This window comes from Bombina bombina, chromosome 1 (assembly GCF_027579735.1).
Source record: "Bombina bombina isolate aBomBom1 chromosome 1, aBomBom1.pri, whole genome shotgun sequence".
In the NCBI taxonomy this organism is placed as follows: domain Eukaryota; kingdom Metazoa; phylum Chordata; class Amphibia; order Anura; family Bombinatoridae; genus Bombina; species Bombina bombina.
This window is the reverse complement of record NC_069499.1, coordinates 1,259,783,113-1,259,802,365: the sequence shown is the minus strand read 5'-3', so window position 1 is coordinate 1,259,802,365 and position 19,253 is coordinate 1,259,783,113. Positions and strand designations below refer to the sequence as shown.

Below are 19,253 nucleotides of genomic sequence, written 5' to 3'. Positions count from 1 at the left end.
GTGTCTCCCAATGCTGCCCTATTCTCACCAACAAGTCCACACACATTTTTTCACAACTGACCAATCATTTTATGTCCCTTAGCTACTAGTAACACACACTGAGTTGTGATTTATTTTTAACCCCCTCACTTAAATCATCACATGCCAGTAACAGTGTTTTAACCTCCTATATACCTGTAGCGCAACAGTAGTTTTTAACACAAGGATATTATATTTTTAAACCTCCTTGAAATCCTCCAACACAATGATTTGTAACCTACCAGAGGTCAGAAAAAACAGTATTAACAAAATGAATAAAGGCACATACACACCTACGTATTAATTGCCAGTCACACACAAAAGTGCAATCAAATGGTTAAATGACCACTGCAAAATACAATTGCAGCTGTGATTTAATTCATTGATCACTAGAAACGCACATGCGGCATTTGACTATCACATACAAATGGAAATAAAGGGGTTACCGTTAAATGATATCTGTATAAAACACTTGCATGCATGCTTTCCAATGCCAATTTGTTTGTAAAACCTACAGTGTTTTGCAATTTCGTATTATCTCAGACGAGGCTAGTTAGGGACAAATGTGAATGCCTTATATATTATACAGTATGTGTTGTAAAGGCCACTAGAACCTCGTCCATCCTTGTCAAGGGGAGTACTAACCTTCTCTCCTTTCATATAACACAACAACCGAGCGTGAGTTATCAGGTGAAAGATCACTTCCTCCCAGAGCTCCGTCTTCCCGGGGACATTTCCGGGGACATAATTTGTCCTCAATCCGGGGACTGTCCCCGGAAATCGGGGACGTCTGGTCACCCTATACTTCTAGCCACAATCCCTCAAATTATCCTTGAAGACAAATGTCTCTTGTGCGAAACTTCTTCCTTATTAAACCCTGATGATTATGATTGTTAGTCAGTAGAGGTTAAAGTGAAAGGGGGAGGGGAGTCAAAGGGGCGATTTTTAGCTTATTGCAGAGCTGCTCAGAGGTTCAGATATGTGGAGGAACTGGAGAACTCTATGGAAAAATACATCCAGTGGTTTTATCGCAGTAGCATTATGCATAGCAATGCGTGTGGTACTGCTACTTTTTTAAGTGGGTCATCCCACATAATGTTTGTATAACACTGGCCGAAGGTTGTGGCTCAAACAATCGAAACAGACTGCCAGCCACTGATGTTCTTGTGGCTCCGGTTGTAGCTGGGGAAAGATGCATTTTTTCAGACTAAGTTGTATTTAGTTTTCACAACACTCAAGAGGAAAACAAATACTATTTGGCAGAACTATGTAATTAAATCATAAAAGATAAATGTAAATGTAGAGTGAGTGGAGAACTTATCTAAGGGGACCTGTATTCAAACTGTGTACTGTAGTGTACTACTTTTCATAGGCCCTCAACAACTTTTCTAACTACAAAGAGAATTTTTTTCTCAGAATTTTGTTTTAAATTAAAAAGAAATGGTTGCTGCGGGCAGAAACTTTTTAAAAATAGTATAACTATATAAAAAAAAATTTAACGAAGTGCAGCTTTAGAACAAACATTCTCAATAAGCAACTGGAAAAGTACAATAAAACTTATAGTGCAAAGCCAGCAGCCACTTAACCATGCAACAAAAGGGTTAATTCATTTTTTTAAATTAAAGTGGGCATGTGAGAGTGAGAGTGTGTGTGTGGTGAGTAAAAATGGTTGTTGGTTGACGGAATACCATGGTATTACTGACACTGCAAGAGTAAAACCATATTGCTATAATTCAACTGATGACAAGTACGTGTGGTAATGGGATTGTGTGCATCCAATTAAGAGAACGAAGCAGCGATACTGTATAAAACTTCACTTTTATTACAAAATACTTAAAATCCCAAGGTAGGGCATCACACTGGTATTCGGAAACAACAGTTTATTTGTTTCGGCGTTGAGCCGTACTCACAACTGATAAAATGCATTTACACACACCTCTTTAAAAAGGGTGTACTAAATACCCTTTGGATAAAAGGTAACACACCCATTATACATAATTGAATACCAATAATGTGTGAATGCTTAAAGGGACACTGTAACCAAAATAAAAGTTACCATTAATCGCAAAATAAACAAATATTATACCTTTTTGTAATGTACTCTCTGTTTCACATTTTTACCATTTATTAGCAATCTTCTTATAAAAATTCAATGATTTCCAAACCCACCGCCGGGTATGCATTTCCATAGACCAATCCTGGCAGACAAACGGTTGGAAAATGGTGGAGCATTTCCGTGATGCGCATACGCGAGCTTCAGAAGCGTCATTGTTTACATCACTCACAGTGTATCTCAATGCAAACCAATAGCAGAGCTGCGCTGATCAGGTAAGAGCGGTGAGCTGGGAGAATCTCCCTAGTAATAACGAGCATTTCATCCTTCTTTCGAGGCACCTCTCTCATCTGTTTTTACAGGTTATCCTTCTCACACTTATCGCTTTCAAGAGTGCTGCCTGATCCGTTGTGATCCCGACTACCCCTGGACTCTGACATCATTTGCGCACTTCATTAGAGACTCGTTGCTCTTTTTTTCATACTTCTTTAAATTGTTGAGAAATAAGATGTGGGTAATATCGGTATCAGGGATGGGATATGCACATGCATGAATTTCACGGTCGTTTTAAGCATGCGCAAGGTGAAAAAATTGTCACATAAGTATATGCAAAAAAAACGGCATCAGATTGAAGATCATTTTTAATCTTATACGGCCCATATTGAAGGGTTGGCTTGAGTGACGTAATAATGAGAACTAAAAATACATTTTAACATCTCTAGCCACTTTGTTAAAGAGTAAAAGTAGGTGAATTATTATATAACTAGTCCTAAAGCCCGTTCACACGGGCCATTCTTTGCAGTACAGCGGTCCCACCCCTTGTGCTCTCTCCCTCCCCCTCTCTTTTGCTCTCTCTCTCTCTCCCCTCTCTCTTTTGCTCTCTCTCTCCCTCTCTCTTTTGAACTCTCTCTCTCCCCCCTCTTTTGAACTCTCTCTCTCCCCCCTCTCTTTTGTGCTCTCTCTCCCCCTCTCTTTTGCTCTCTCTCTCTCCCCTCTCTTTTGCACTCTCTCTCTCCCCCATCTCTTTTGCGCTCTCTCTCTCCCATCTCTTTTGCGCTCTCTCTCCCCCATCTCTTTTGCACTCTCTCTCCCCCTCTCTTTTGAGCTCTCTCTCTCCCCCATCTCTTTTGCACTCTCTCTCCCCTCTCTTTTGAGCTCTCCCCCCCCTCTCTCTCTCCCCCCTCTCCTCTCTCTCTCCCCTCCTCTCTCTCTCTCTCTCTCTCCCCCTTCTCTCTCTCTCTCCCCCTCTCTCTCTCTCCCCTCTCTATCCCCCTCTCTTTTGTGCTCTCTCTCTCCCCCTCATTTGCTCTCTCTCTCTCTCCCCCCTCTCTTTTGCGCTCTCTCTCTCCCCTCTCTTTTGCACTCTCTCTCTCCCCTTCTCTTTTGCGCTCTCTCTCTCCCTCTCTTTTGTGCTCTCTCCCCCCTCTCTTCACACTCTCCCCTCCTCTTTTGCTCTCTCTCTCTCCCCCATCTCTTTGCGCTCTCTCCCCCTCTCTTTTGAGCTCTCTCTCCCCCCCCCTCTCTCTCCCCATCTCTTTTGCGCTCTCTCTCCCCCCTCTCTTTTGAGCTCTCTCTCCCCCCTCTCTCTCTCTCTCCCTCCCCTCTCTCTCTCCCCCTCTCCTCTCTCTCTCCCCCCTCCTCTCTCTCTCCCTCCCCTCTCTCTCCCCCCTCCTCTCTCTCTCTCCCCCCCTCCTCTCTCTCTCCCCTCCTCTCTCTCTCCCCCTCCTCTCTCTCTCTCTCTCTCTCTCTCTCTCTCCCCCCTCCTCTCTCTCTCCCCCTTCTCTCTCTCTCTCCCCTCCTATCTCTCCCCCTCCTCTCTCTCTCTCCCCCCTCCTCTCTCTCTCCTCCCATCCTCTCTCTCTCACCCCCATCCTTTCTCTCTCTCCCCCCTCCTCTCTCTCTCTCCCCTCTCTCTCTCTCTCTCCCCCCCTCCTCACTCTCTCCCCTCCTCTCCTCTCTCTCTCCCCTCCTCTCTCTCTCCCCCCTCTCTTTTGTGCTCTCTCTCCCCCTCTTTTGCTCTCTCTCTCCCCCCCTCTCTTTTGTGCTCTCTCTCTCCTCCTCTCTTTTGCGCTCTCCCCCCTCTCTTTTGCTCTCTCTCTCTCCCCCCTCTCTTTTGTGCTCTCTCTCTCCCCCTCTCTTTTGCGCTCTCTCTCTCCCCTTCTCTTTTGCGCTCTCTCTCTCCCTCTCTTTTGCGCTCTCTCCCCCCTCTCTTCACACTCTCCCCCCCTCTTTTGCTCTCTCTCTCTCCCCCATCTCTTTTGAGCTCTCTCCCCCTCTCTTTTGAGCTCTCTCTCTCCCCCCTCTCTCTCTCCCCATCTCTTTTGCGCTCTCTCTCCCCCTCTCTTTTGAGCTCTCTCTCCCCCTCTCTCTCTCCATCCCCTCTCTCTCTCCCCCCCTCCTCTATCTCTCCCCCTCCTCTCTCTCTCCCTCCCCTCTCTCTCCCCCCTCCTCTCTCTCTCTCTCCCCCCTCCTCTCTCTCTCTCCCCCCCCCCTCCTCTCTCTCTCCCCCCCCCTCCTCTCTCTCTCTCCCCCCTCCTCTCTCTCTCTCCCCCCTCCTCTCTCTCTCCTCCCATCCTCTCTCTCTCTCTCTCCCCCATCCTTTCTCTCTCTCCCCCCCTCCTCTCTCTCTCTCCCCTCTCTCTCTCCCCTCCTCTCTCTCTCCCCCCTCTCTTTTGTGCTCTCTCTCTCCCCCTCTCTTTTGCGCTCTCTCCCCTCTCTTTTGCTCTCTCTCTCTCCCCCCTCTCTTTTGTGCTATCTCTCTCCCCCCTCTTTTGCTCTCTCTCTCCCCCCCTCTTTTGCTCTCTCTCTCCCCTCTCTTTTGCGCTCTCTCTCTCCCCCTCTCTTTTGCGCTCTCTCCCCCTCTCTTTGCGCTCTCCCCCCTCTCTTTTGCTCTCTCTCCCCCCATCTCTTTTGCGCTCTCTCCCCCCTCTCCTTTCTCTCTCCCCTCCTCTCTCTCTCTCCCCCTCTCCTCTCTCCCCCCTCGCCTCTCTCTCCCCCTCTCCTCTCTCTCTCCCCTCCTCTCTCTCCCCTCCTCTCTCTCCCCTCCTCTCTGTCTCTCTACCCTCTCTATCTCGCGACCGTGCCCGGCCACGCCCCTTTCATGGTCATTCACATCCGGTCACGCCCCCTTCACAACGGCCACGCCCCCCGCTCATGTCGGTCACGCCCACTTCTGCCACAGTTGAGATCAGCTAGGGAGTAGGACTCAAAGGCTAGGTGTGTTTATCCTCGTGCTGTCTCTACTGCGCATGACAGCTTCGGACAAACACACTTGGCCTTTTATATAATAGGATATTTATTGTAATATGATATTTGAAGTCCGTTTATATACAAAAAAAAAAAAAAGGTTTGTAATCCTTTAATTAACAGATCAAAACATTCTCACCACAAACTGCAGGGTAAACAAAACTTAACTTATACTCATTGTAGGTGAAGAGGGTAATACACTGACATTTAGGAATTTCTTCCATATTGACTGGCTAGAACTGAATGAAAATATAACATGTTCATGTGAAGGACAACATCAATAAATGACAATGTATACAAAGTTACAAAAAGGCCAACAAAATGTGAGAACAAGAGGTCCTGTATATGAATACATAGCTAAGTGAAAAGGTGGACAAAAGATTAATGTCCAGGGCTAAGGTTACCCTTGTCAGCGATATTCGCAGAATGTGTTTTTGAACTATGTATACATAAAGTCAGCAGAGTGATATAAGAGATGCAAGAATATTGCACTGTGCCCATAACATATTAAAGTGTCTTATCAAAGTTCCATCAAGGGAGTATGTATATTAAATAAAATAACATAACATATAGAATAAATGAAATACAACTAACATGGAACCAAATACATAATATGCACAGGGTAAATAGGTGTGTATAGTATACACAATGTATTTTATGATAAGAACTAGGCAAATCACAAAACAGAAAGATCACAAAATGGGATAGAATGGAATGGAAAGGACTAATTGTGAAAAGCAGAATCTACTCCCAATAATTAATCAGGTCATATTCTGCATTGAGACCTAAGGGCACTGTCATAGAGAGTTTGAAAATCCATAACATTTCTCTTTTCTCCAGTAGTCTTTGTCTATCTCCTCCCTGTTTGGGGTAATGTACTTTGTCTATAGCTTGCCATTTAAAGCTAGTAAGATTGTTATCATGTACCTGTACAAAATGTTGCACTTTGGGGAGGAGGACTTTCCAACATTAATGGTTGACACATGTTTCCTGATGCGGGACCTGATGTCTCGGGTCGTAAGGCTAACGTATTGAAATTTGCATGAAATGCAAGTTATTAAGTATATTACATACTTAGACGTACAATTCAGGCAATAGTTAATGTCAAAACTTTGATTGGTAACAGTAGACGTGAAAGAGTCAGAGATAACAATGTAGTCGCAGGCTTTGCAACGAGTGTTGCCACACTTGAACATCCCTTTACTAGTTAACCAAGAACTCATCACGTTTGGGTGTCTACTCAATACTGTGGGGGACAAGTAATTACCTAGAGATTTGTTCCTGCAATAGGAACATCTGATGCCTTTAGTCACACAGTCTGTTAGCTTATCCTCAGCTTTGAGAAGTTTGAAATGCTTTCTCACAATGTTGCATATTTGGGTATACTCAGAGCTATAATCGGTTACAAATATTCCCCGTTTTTTATCATCACTGGGTTTAGCATAAGACCTTTCTGACAAAAGGGTCTTCCTGTTTATGTTTTGTACTTCCTGACTCGCTCTTTTTAGAATTTTCTTGGGATATCCTCGTTTTTCTAGATGATCTACCATGTCATTTCTCTGTTCCAAAAATGCCCTCTCACTGGAACAATTTCTTTTTGCTGGAACCAGTTGGCCCTTAGCTATGGCGTAGGGCACATGCTTAGGTTGGCAGCTTTTGGCATGGGATTGTGTGGACACAGTAAAATGGTTGATGCAATAACATAGTGTTACTGACACTGTAGGAGTCAACTTACTTTTGTACTCACAAACTTTACCTATTCCTAAACACTCTCTCTCCCCCCTGCACCTTGTCTCAAAAGCAATCTCATTACTGCAAATCTGTATCTCATCTCATGTCACTCTCCCTGTTGCTTTTACTAACTGCTGGTGATATCTCCCCTAATCCTGATCCCCAACAATTGCCTAACTGTGCACATCCATGTGTACCGTCCCACAGACTCAAAAAACAAAACTCTGACAACCTTACTCACATTCCCTTTCACTTGTGCACTCTGGAACTCTCGCTCTGTTTGCAACAAACTCACTTCTATACATGACCTCTTTATCTCCCACTCCCTCAACCTTCTGGCCCTAACAGAAACCTGGCTCTCTCCCCTTGACACAGCATACACTGCTGCTTTGTCACATGGGGGTCCCCACTTCAGCCACACTCCTAGGTCTGGTAATAGACAACGAAATGGTGTAGGTATTTTACTTTCCTCTCGTTGCACCTTTCAACAAATACATCCCATCTCTTCCCTCACATTTTTCTCATTTGAAACCCACATGATTCGCTTATTCTCTCCTCTTTCTATAGTCATATACCGACCCCCTGGCTCCTCAACTCAATTTCTAGATCACTTGGCTGCCTGGCTACCTTATTTCCTTTCCTCAGACACCCCTTCCCTCATTCTTGGTGACTTCAACATCCCTCTTGACAATCCCACTACCTCCTCTGCAAAACAACTTCTGCAACTCACTTCCTCTTTCAGTTTGTCACAATGGACTGATTCTCCCACTCACAAAGATGGTCACTCCCTTGACCTGATCTTTCGCTATCGATGCACTATCTCAAATTTCACAAACTCACCATTTCCTCTTTCTGACCACCATCTCCTTACTTGCAACATATCATCCCTCCCTACAACTTTCCCTCCTTCTGCTCCTCACACCAAACTTCACAGAAGCATTATGTCATTAGATCAACAACAGCTTTCTAATTCCCTCAAACCTCTCTTCTCATCCTTCTCCTCCTTTTCCTGCCCTGAGCAATCTATTTGCCACTATAACTCCACCCTTACATCTGTCCTTGACAATCTCGCCCCTCTTACCATAGCTCGGAAATCAAACACTCACCCTCAGCCCTGGCACACTCCTCTGACACGATACCTACGCAGATGTTCCCATACTGCTGAGCGGCACTGGAGAAAATCTAGGAATTCAGCTGATTTTCAACATTACAAATTTATCTTGAACTCCTACTATTCTGCCCTTAATTTCCATAAGCAACATTACTTTTCTACTCTTATCTTTAATCTTTCTTGAAACCCAAAATGTTTGTTCTCCACTTTCAATACCCTTCTCCGCCCTCCCCCACCTCCTAATACAACTTCTCTGTCAGCTCAAGACTTTGCCAGCCACTTCAATAACAAAATCGACTCCATCAGAAATGAAATCAGCTCTCAACATAATTCCTTTCTCTCACCCCCTCAAATGCTCTCAATCAACCACAAACCACATGAACTTAAACTTAGCTCATTCTTCCCTGTCACTGAGGAAGAAGTATCGGCACTTATACTGCGCTCTCACCTCACTACCTGTCCCCTTTACCCTATCCCCTCACAGCTACTCACCTCCCTCTCTGCTACCCTCACCCCTATACTCACACACACTTTCAACCTCTCCCTTAGCACCGGTATATTTCCCTCATCGCTGAAACATGCACTGGTCATACCTATCCACAAAAAACCTTCCCTTGATCCTATCTCCCCATTCAACTACCGCCCTATTTCCCTCCTCCCTCTTGCATCAAAGCTTCTTGAAAAACTAGTTTATGCATGCCTATCCCATTTCCTTACAATAAACTCCCTCCTTGACCCACTGCAATCTGGATTTCGTCCCCATCACTCCACAGAGACTGCAATTGTTAAGGTTACCAACGACCTACTTACAGCAAAATCAAAAGGCCACTTCTCTCTGCTTATCCTCCTTGATCTGTCTGCATCCTTTGACACTATTGACCACACTCTTTTGCTCCAAACCCTCCAATCCTTCGGCATCTGTGACACAGCCCTCTCGTGGCTGTCTTCCTATCTGTCAAACCGTACCTTTAGTGTAGCCTTCTCTGGGGCTTCCTCTGCCCCGTCACCACTTTCTATCGGAGTACCGCAAGGCTCTGTCCTCGGTCCCCTTCTCTTCTCAATCTACACGTCATCATTAGGTTCCCTAATAAAGTCCCACGGTTTTAAAATATCATTTGTATGCCAACGATACCCAAATCTACTTCTCTGCACCAGACCTATCTCCTTCCTTGCTAACCCGTGTCACTAACTGTCTTTCTCACATCTCTAACTGGATGTCCTCTCACTACCTCAAGCTAAATCTCTCCAAAACTAAGCTCCTTATTTTCCCCCCTTCCTCAAAACTCTCCACCCCCAATCTCTCTATAACTCCATCATTACCCCTACCCCGCACTCCCAATGTCTCGGGGTCACATTTGACTCAGATCTTTCTTTCACTCCTCACATTCAGTCCTCGGCTAAAGCCTGCCGCTTCCACCTTAAAAACATCTCTAAAATTAGACACTTCCTTACACAAGACACAACTAAGATTTTAATCCACTCTCTCAATCTTTCCCACCTTGATTACTGCAACTCTGTCCTCTCTGGTCTCCCCACCTGCCTCCTAGCTCCTTTACAATCCATAATGAATGCCTCTGCCAGATTCATCTTCCTTACATGTCGCTCTTCATCTGCTGCACCTCTCTGCCAATCCCTTCACTGGCTTCCTCTTGCCTCTAGGATCAAACACAAAATTCTCATTCTGACATACAAAGCCCTCAACTGCACTGCTCCCCCCTATATCTCAGACCTTGTCTCCAGATACTCTCCCTCCCGTTCCCTTCGCTCTGCTCATGACCTCCGACTCTCCTCCTCTCTTGTCACCTCATCACACTCCCATTTACAGGAATTCTCCAGACTGGCATTCATCTTGTGGAACTCTCTGCCTCGCTCCACAAGACTCTCTTCTAGTTTTAAAAGCTTCAAGTGCTCCCTAAAGACTCTACTGTTCAGGGATGCATACAACCTACAATAACATTTCCTAATACCAGTTCCTCTCCTCCATTGCTATCCCCTGAACCCCCTTAGCATGTAAGCCTAAGAGTCCAGCTGTTTGTAGATCACCTTCTTAAGAGCTGACTACAACAGTGCAACTCTTGGCAGGGCCCTCTACCCATTTGATCCCTATAATTGTTTTGTTGTATTCCCCCTTTGTTTATAGCGCTGCAGAATCTGTTGGCGCTCTACAAATAACCGATAATAATAATAATAATAACACTGAGCTAATTCAACCAAGTATGTGTGATATGAAAAATTAGTGTGTTATGTGGAATGTGTATCTTGTGGAATGAGGGTGGGATACCTTCCTCTATAAAGAGAAAAAGCCATACTCAAACAACTACAGGACTTGAAAACAGAAGTAGCATTTATACAAGAAGCACATATAAACCAACTTGAACTAAGAAAACTTAAAACAAAATGGGTAGGCAAAGTCATAAATACTCCTTGTGCAAAAAGGAAAAAAGGTGTTGCTTTTCTGTTTAACAAAAACTTAGATTGCGAAATTATATCTACAGTACTACATCCAGAAGAACTTAAAGGGACAGTCAAGTCAAAATTAAACTTTCATGATTCAGTTAGGGTATATAATTTTAGACAACTTTCCTATTTACTTTTATCATCAAATTTGCTTTGTTCTTTTGGTATCATTTGTTGAAAACTAAAGCTAGGTAGGTTCATATGCTAATTTCTAAGACATTGAAGGCCTTCTCTTATCTTAGTGCATTTTGACAGTTTTTCACAGTTAGACAGTGCTAGTTCATGTATGCCATATAGATAACATTGTGCTCACTCCCGTAGAGTTGTATGAGTCAACACTGTGAGTCAACACTAATTGGCTAAAATGCAAGTCTGTATATCGCACTGAGATAAGGGGGCAGTCTGCAGAGGCTTAGATACAATGTAGTCACAGAGGTAAAATGTGTATTAATATAACCGGGTTGGTTATGCAAAATTGGGGAATGGATAATAAAGGAATTATCTATCTTTTTAAACAATAACAAATTTGGAGTAAACTGTCCCTTTAATTATGATTAATAGACAATGCTATAAATTTTCTAATATATACAGTGGGGTAAAAAAGAATTTAGTCAGCCACAAATTGTGCAAGTTCTCCCACTTAAAATGATGAGAGAGGCCTGTAATTTTCATCATAGATATACCTCAACTATGAGAGACAAAATGTGGAAACAAATCCAGACAATCACATTGTATGATTTGGAAAGAATTTATTTGCATATTATGGTGGAAAATAAGTATTTGGTCACCTACAAACAAGCAAGATTTCTGGCTCTCACATACCTGTATCTTCTTCTTTAAGAGGTTCCTCTGTCCTCCACTCATTACCTGTGTTAATGGCACCTATTTGAACTTGTTATCAGTATAAAAGACACCTGTCCACAACCTCAAACAGTCACACTCCAAACTCCACTATGGTGAAGACCAAAGAGCTGTCAAAGGACACCAGAAACAAAATTGTAGACCTGCACCAGGCTGGGAAGACTTAATCTGCAAGAGGCAAGCAGCTTGGTGTGAAGAAATCAACTGTGGGAGCAATAATTAGAAAATGGAAGACATACAAGACCACTGATAATCTCCCTCGATCTGGGGCTCCACGCAAGATCTCACCCCGTGGGGTCAAAATGATCACAAGAACGGTGAGCAAACATCCCAGAACCACACAGGGGGACCTAGTGAATGACCTGCAGAGAGCTGGGACCAACGTAACAAAGGCTACCATCAGTAACACACTACGCCGCCAGGGACTCAGATCCTGCAGTGCCAGACGTGTCCCTCTGCTTAAGCCAGTACATGTCCATGCCCATCTGAAGCATGCTAGAGAGCATTTGGATTATCCAGAAGCGGATTGGGAGAATGTGATTGGGAGTTGCAACCAAAGACCCCCATACCAACTGTGAAGCATGGGGGTGGCAACATAATGCTTTGGGGCTGTTTCTCTGCAAAGGGAACAGGACAACTGATCCATGTACATGAAAGAATGAATGGGGCAAAGTGCAAACCTCCTTCCATCAGCAAGGGCATTGAAGACGAAACGTGGCTGGGTCTTTCAGCATGACAATGATCCCAAACACACCGCCCGGGCAACAAAGGAGTGGCTTTGTAAGAAGCATTTCAAGGTCCTGGAGTGGCCTAGCCAGTCTCCAGATCTCAACCCCATAGAAAACCTTTGGAGGGAGTTGAAAGTCTGTGTTGCCCAGCGACAGCCCCAGAACATCACTGCTCTAGAGGAGATCTGCATGCAGGAATGGGCCAACATACCAGCAACAGTGTGTGACAACCTTGTGAAGACTTACAGAAAGCGTTTGACCTCTGTCATTGCCAACAAAGGATATATAATAAAGTATTGAGATGAACTTTTGATATTGACCAAATACTTATTTTCCACCATAATTTGCAAATAAATTCTTTCCAAATCAGACAATGTGATTCTCTGGATTTGTTTCCACATTTTGTCTCTCATAGTTGAGGTATACCTATGATGAAAATTACAGTTCTCTCTCATCTTCTTAAGTGGGAGAACTTGCACAATTGGTGGCTGACTAAATACTTTTTTGCCCCACTGTATGGTCCTAATCAGTTTGATCCAGGTTTTTGGTTTAAAATACAATCTAAGATAAAAGATAATGTTCGATCAAACTAAATTATTGGGGGGGACTTTAATATGCTCTCAAAGGTCCCCCAAGACAAATTTAATTTAATAAAGGATAAACCTAATGCAAATAATTCTAAAAGAGTACAAAAATGTTTTTGTTCTCTCTTTAACACATTAGAGGTTGTAGACATCTGTATGTCAGGGTTACTCACCCTTATTTCTTGGCGTGCAGGCCTGTTTCTTTTTTTTTCTATTTTTTTTTCCCTTGCCTCAGAAGGAGACCAAGTTGCTATTTTGCAGAATTGGTCAAACGTTGCCTCTTTCCTCATTGCCAATTTCTATGACTCCCCCCCCAAAAAAATCTAATTCTAATCGGATCTACTTAAAGTGAATGTAAACTTTCATGAATTAGTGCCGATTTTTAAAAAATTCTATTAAAAACAGGGGCACTTTCATTCATGAAAGTTTACTTAGCAGCGTATTTTTACAAATACTTACCTTTCTCCTCAGCAAAGCCGGATCGATGATCCCCCGCTATCTTCTCATGCTGTACTTTCACAGCAATGACGAAACCAGTTTCCTCCAATCACGGCGTGGCCTCACGAGATGGATGCTCTGGGGGGGAAGCCATAATTGGAAGAAACCGGTTTCGTCATTGGTGACATAGGTACAGAGGAGCTGCAGGTGGGGATTGCTGATCCGGCTTTGCTGAAGAGAAAGGTAAGTATTTGTAAAAATACACTGCAATGTAAACATTCATGAATAAAAGTGCCCCTATTTTTAATAGTATTTTTAAATATCGGGCACTAATTCATGAAAGTGTACATTCACTTTAATTAAAGGGACAGTCAAGTAAAAAAAAAACTTTAATGATTTAAATAGGGCTTACAATTTTAAACAACTTTCCAATTTGCTTTTATATAGATAACATTGAGCTCAGGCACGTGAAGCTCCTAGGAGTGAGCACTGATTGGCTAAAAATGCAAGTCTGTCAAAAGAACTGAAATAAGGGGGCAGTTTGCAGAGGCTTAGATACAAAATAATTACAGAGGTAAAATGTGTATTATTATAACTGTGCAAAACTGGGGAATGGGTAATAAAGGGAATATCTACCTTTTTAAATATCAAAAATTCTGGTGTTGACTGTCCCTTTAATTAATTCCCTTGACCGGGCCTCTCATAGAGCCATTCTCCCCTTAGGTTAGCCTCTAGAATAAAGGTGGAAGATCTAAATGGAAAAATTATTTCCCTTTAGACATCCACATCCAATGATTTTATAAAGTTATCCCACTTCCCAAAAAAACATGAAGTGCAGGCCTGTTGTTTCTGGCTTCTCTTGCAGTGTTTCTGACTTATGGGCAAACTTGTCAACATCATCACTCTTCAACTACTGGCAACTTCCTGTCTCACAGTGATGATGTAACGCCTGCTTACTATATAACAATCACCCTGTTCTATTTTTTGTTCCCATTCTCTGTGTTGACCCTGGCTTTGGCTGACTGATTCCCTAGTTCCTGACTCCTGCTATTGTTCCTGCTGTCTGTGTTCCCTGACCCGGTTTGGCTGACTACTTGCTTTGGTATCTGACCCCTAGCTTAGCACTGACTACATTCTGGATTTCCGTATTGTTGTTTTTTGTTTTGCTTAATGTAAATTGTAATAAACTCCACTTATTTTTTAAACCTGCACTTTCCGTTTCCGTCTGGTTTCTTGATTCCCTGACACTGGAGAATTAAGAACCCCACCCCAAAGGGATTTACCCCTATCTCTAAAGCCCACAAGACACAATCAAGAATAGATATATTTTAGTGGAACTAAAATTAAGTGATTTAGCTGTAGAGACCATAATTCATCCTATCTCAGATCACACTCCAATTAGCCTAAAACTAGGTACTCATCTTATAACAAAACCCTCCTTTAGTTTACCAAAGCACCTTCTATTTATCACAAATTTTAAGCAACTTATGAGAGAAAAGTGGCTTGATTTTAGATCATATAATAGCAAGGCCTTAAACGATATAGCTCTTCTTGAAAAAGAGAAGAGGCCCAAAATGTGCATCAGAGGTTTGCGCTGATGTCATCATCTTACATGTGACAGTATGGTATGCTACTGCATATCTAACATCCTGGTGCCGGAACCTGTTCAACATTTGCATGGCTGAACCCCATACCTTACAGCTTCCATAGTGGATCTCATATGCAGTGACGGTTTCTCCTGTGCTAATCTGGTTGGTGTGATATGGAGACCAGGAGAGCAACATAACCCCAAGTATTAAAGGGATACTAACACCACGGGCGCGATCCGATATACGGCACAGGTTTCGGCCAAGCATGGAAACCTGCGCTGCCCGTAGTTTCACTTCGCACATCGAGCTATCACATATATGGCGCCGGCAGTTGCTAAAGTGCCGTAAGTCGGACAAACTAGCGATGTCCAGAAATAAGCGTAAGTACAAATTTCTGGAGTCGCCAGTGACTTACGGCACTTTAGAAACTGCCGCCGCATAAAAAAACTAACTAAAGTATAAAATCTCCTGTTACTGTCTAACACGCCTCCCAAAAATAAACCCGACACGTATACCCCTCTATCTGCAATCCCCCCTCTCACTCCTAACAATAAATGTATTAACCCCTAAACCGCCGCTCCGGACCCTGCAGCCACCTATATTATATGTATTAACCCCTAATCTGACCCCCCTACACCGCCGCCACCTATATTATATGTATTACCCCCTAATCTGACCCCCCTACACCGCCGCCGCCTATATTAAATGTATTACCCCCTAATCTGATAGCAGCCACAAGAGAAAAAAAGGCGAGTCGGGGCCACAGGTAAAAGATAATACTTAGCTTTTATTGCCATACAAAATGTAAAAACACTCTCAGTGCATAAAAACAAAAGAGCTAGGACAGCTGCATATCGGATCGGGCCCCACATTTTTTTCTTTCATGATTCAGATAGAGCATGTATTTTTAAGCAACTTTCTAATTTACTTCTATTATAATTTTTTCTTCATTTTTTTCCATCTCTTAATTTAAAAAGCAAGAATGCAAGCTTAGGAGCCGGCCCATTCTTGGTTCAGCACCTGGGTAGCGCTTGCTGATTGGTAGCTAAATGTGGATTCCTGCTTTTTTAAATAAAGATAGCAAGAGAACAAAGAAAAAAAAATTAAGAAAATTCGTTCTTATCAACATTCTATTATGTAAATCAAATGACTGGCTCTGCTTATCATCTGTTGTAAACAATGAATCATACTAGTGATACTGTGAAATGGCAGTTCTTTTGTACTGTTGGGATTACAATTGGATACAGTTTAACAGAATTTGAATGCAAAGATTTACTACTGAGATTATTTTTTTCTCATATATAAATTTGATACTTTTAGATAACAGTGGTGTGCTGAGAATTGTTTATATTATTTTATTAGAGAATATATGGCTAAATTAAAAAAAAAAAAGAAAAACAAATGAATAAATTCATACAATAGATATTTATATTATTCTAATTTGGAAATTTTTTTTTTAAATATTTATTTATTGTTGACGTACACACAGTCATGTTATTGCAAACTATGTGTCAAGGGTACAAACAGAATTCTTTACAAAGTTGAGACAAGTGTTATCGAATCTTAAAGCCATTTAAGCAAACAACAAGAATTTTTAAGCAAAGAAAACCAAGACTTAAATAAACAGATACAGTGGTGTCCCAAGGGTCTCTGTGTTAGTAATATGAGCCTGGGAGAGTATAGACTATGTGTCACGTAATTTTTGGATTTTCCTGCAGGATGTATGAGATTGATCTCAGGGGGGAGATTGATGGATATATACCTGTTCTAAGACAGGTTAAATATACTTTCTTGATGGTGTCAATACGAGGGAGGTACGGAAACGAAGAAGGAAAGAGGGAAAAAAAGAGAGAAAGGAAAAGAAAAAAAAAAAAAAAAAAAGTAAATCAAGGAAAAAAACCTGCAGCTCCCCTCAGCCCACTCTGCGCTCTCTCTAATCAGCCCAGAATGCTGGGTATCTGCCCGCGTTAATCAGTTCAAGAATGTAAGCCGAATGGCTGAGAGGCTTAATTAATTGCTGCTGAGCCAGTGGAGTAAGTGACAATATTACTGCGCCCCATTTGTCTAGGAATCTCTTTATGTGGACCTCATTGTACTTAGATATTGCATATTGTTCCAGCATACATTGTTTCAATACTTCTTTTTTAAGTTTTATAAACGAAGGAAGGTGGGAGAGTTTCCAGGATTTCAGGATCACATTCCTAGCTACTAAAATTACGGTATTAATTAATTTATAATTCTTTTGCTGTTGTGAAAATTTAACTAAAAAAATGACCATTTGAGCCTCTAGTCTTATTTCTGTGTCTAAGATTTTATTCAACCAAAACTTAATTTTCAGCCAGAACTGTTGGACTTTGGGGCACAACCAGATGCAGTGTAAAAGGTTTGCTTGTTGGGCCTGACATTTCCAACATCCGATAATTTTTCTATACCATTTTGATAGTTTGTCGGGGGTGATATATGTCGCATAAATCATTTTTAAGTGCCGTTCTCGCCATACTAGGGCATTTCCTGTTTTATTCAACAGGTTCAGGCTCACTTGAATTTGGTGGGGCCGAAGCTCTGGAAAGCTCTTACTCCAAATAGCTACTATTTTCTCAAATTGGGCCTCATGTTTGGGGATCATCATCAGGCGATAGAATGGAGAGAGTGACGAGACCCCACTGTTGTATTGATTCAATAGGCTCCTTAACGGAGCATATGTCCAATTAGAGCCAAATTTAAGTTTGAGATCTGTAATGTAATGCTTTATTTGCAAATACGCAAAGTGGTCAGATTGGGGAAGCTCAAATTCTACTCTGATATCAAGAAATGATCTAATTATTGTATTAAAAGTAACTAGTTGTTTTATGGAGGTCAGCCCCTTCAGTTTCCATCTCTCAAAGACCTTATAAGTGAAACCTGGAGCAAATCCTGGGCATCCCTGAATTGGGAGATATTCCGAAACAAATGGAGATGTTCCTATTTCTACACAAAATTTCTGCCATGCCAGAATCACATTTTTAAAAGTCGGCATTTTAGCAATTACCGGTGGCAGTTGTGCAATTGGGCAGTGTAGAAGAGCTTTTAAGTTGAATGGGTGGACAAGGTTTGTTTCCCCGGCAGAGACAGTGAAAAGTTCTTTCTCTGTGATCCAGTCAGCCGCCAGTTTTGCTATTGAAGCAATATTGTAGAAGGCAATATTCGGGAAAGCGAGGCCCGCCGACTCTTTGGAGAAAGTTAGTGCGTTTAATGCAATTCGGGGTCTCTTTCCTTGCCAGAGAAATTCACTAGATATTCGGTTAAATAATTTTATATCTGCCTTATGTAAAAGGAAGGGTATATTTTGCAGAAGATATATTAACTTTGGTAAAAGTATGATTTTAATAAGCATAATACGTGCTGAAAGAGAGATAGGGAGAGAAGCCCAGTCTTTCAATTTCTGCTTACAGTAATTGAAAAATTTGGCATAGTTCAGCTCATACCATTCTTGTGGGGATTTTGACAATATTATTCCTAGATACTTTATTTGAGTGACCTCTCTAAATGGATGATCTAATACATGGTACGCCGTTCTATGTATCCACAATAATTCAGATTTTTGAACATTGATTTTGTAACCGGAAAATGACGCAAATATTTGCACTGACTCTAATAGCTTAGGTAAGCTTTTTTTTAGACCAGATAAGAAAAGAAGTAAATCATCAGCATACAAAGCTAGAACATATTTTTGTTTACCAATCTGGATACCTTCTAACTGCTGCCTAAGGAGAATCGCGAGTGGTTCTAATGATATGTTGAAGAGGATGGGCGATAGGGGCATCCCTGCCTAGTGCCTCTCTGTAAAGTAAAACGCTCCGTGGTTAAACCATTTATAAAGATTGCTGAAGAGGGATTATTATAGATAGCTTTAATCAAATTTGTAAAATGCCCCGAAAAGCCAAACTTTTCCAAGGCCGAAAAAAGATGGTCCCAACAGATAAAGTCGAAAGCCTTTTCGGCGTCGACTGTTAAGATGGCAGCATCTTCTTTTTTTAGCACTTTCTTGTTATTCCGCAGATAGTCCAGTACAAGCATAACCTTGCGGATATTTTTTGTCGGGCTTCTCCCCGTCATAAAGCCAGCCTGATTGTCATGTATGATATTATTTAGGTGAGGGGCCAATCTTTTTGCAATTATGGACGTAAGTAGTTTATAATCAAAATTTAACAGGGAGATAGGTCGATATGAAGAGGGGATTTCAGGATCTTTTTCTTTTTTAAGAACTAAGGCTATGTTTGACGCCGCAAAATACGGGGAACATGGCATATCTGCGGAATAATAAGAGTTAAATAACTTATGTAAGTTAGGAACTATATGGTCTACAAGGATCTTGTAGAATTCGGCTGGTAGCGAGTCGGGGCCAGGGGCTTTGTTAAATTTAGCAACTTTAATACCAGTTAGAATTTCTTGTGTAGA

The 19,253-nt window shown here is 42.1% G+C and overlaps 1 pseudogene; it reads right to left on the bottom strand.

Moving 5' to 3' along the window:
- Positions 1-577: 577 nt before the first annotated feature.
- LOC128646138 (uncharacterized) lies at positions 578-685 on the bottom strand (annotated as a pseudogene).
- Between the last annotated feature and the right edge of the window lie 18,568 nt (positions 686-19,253).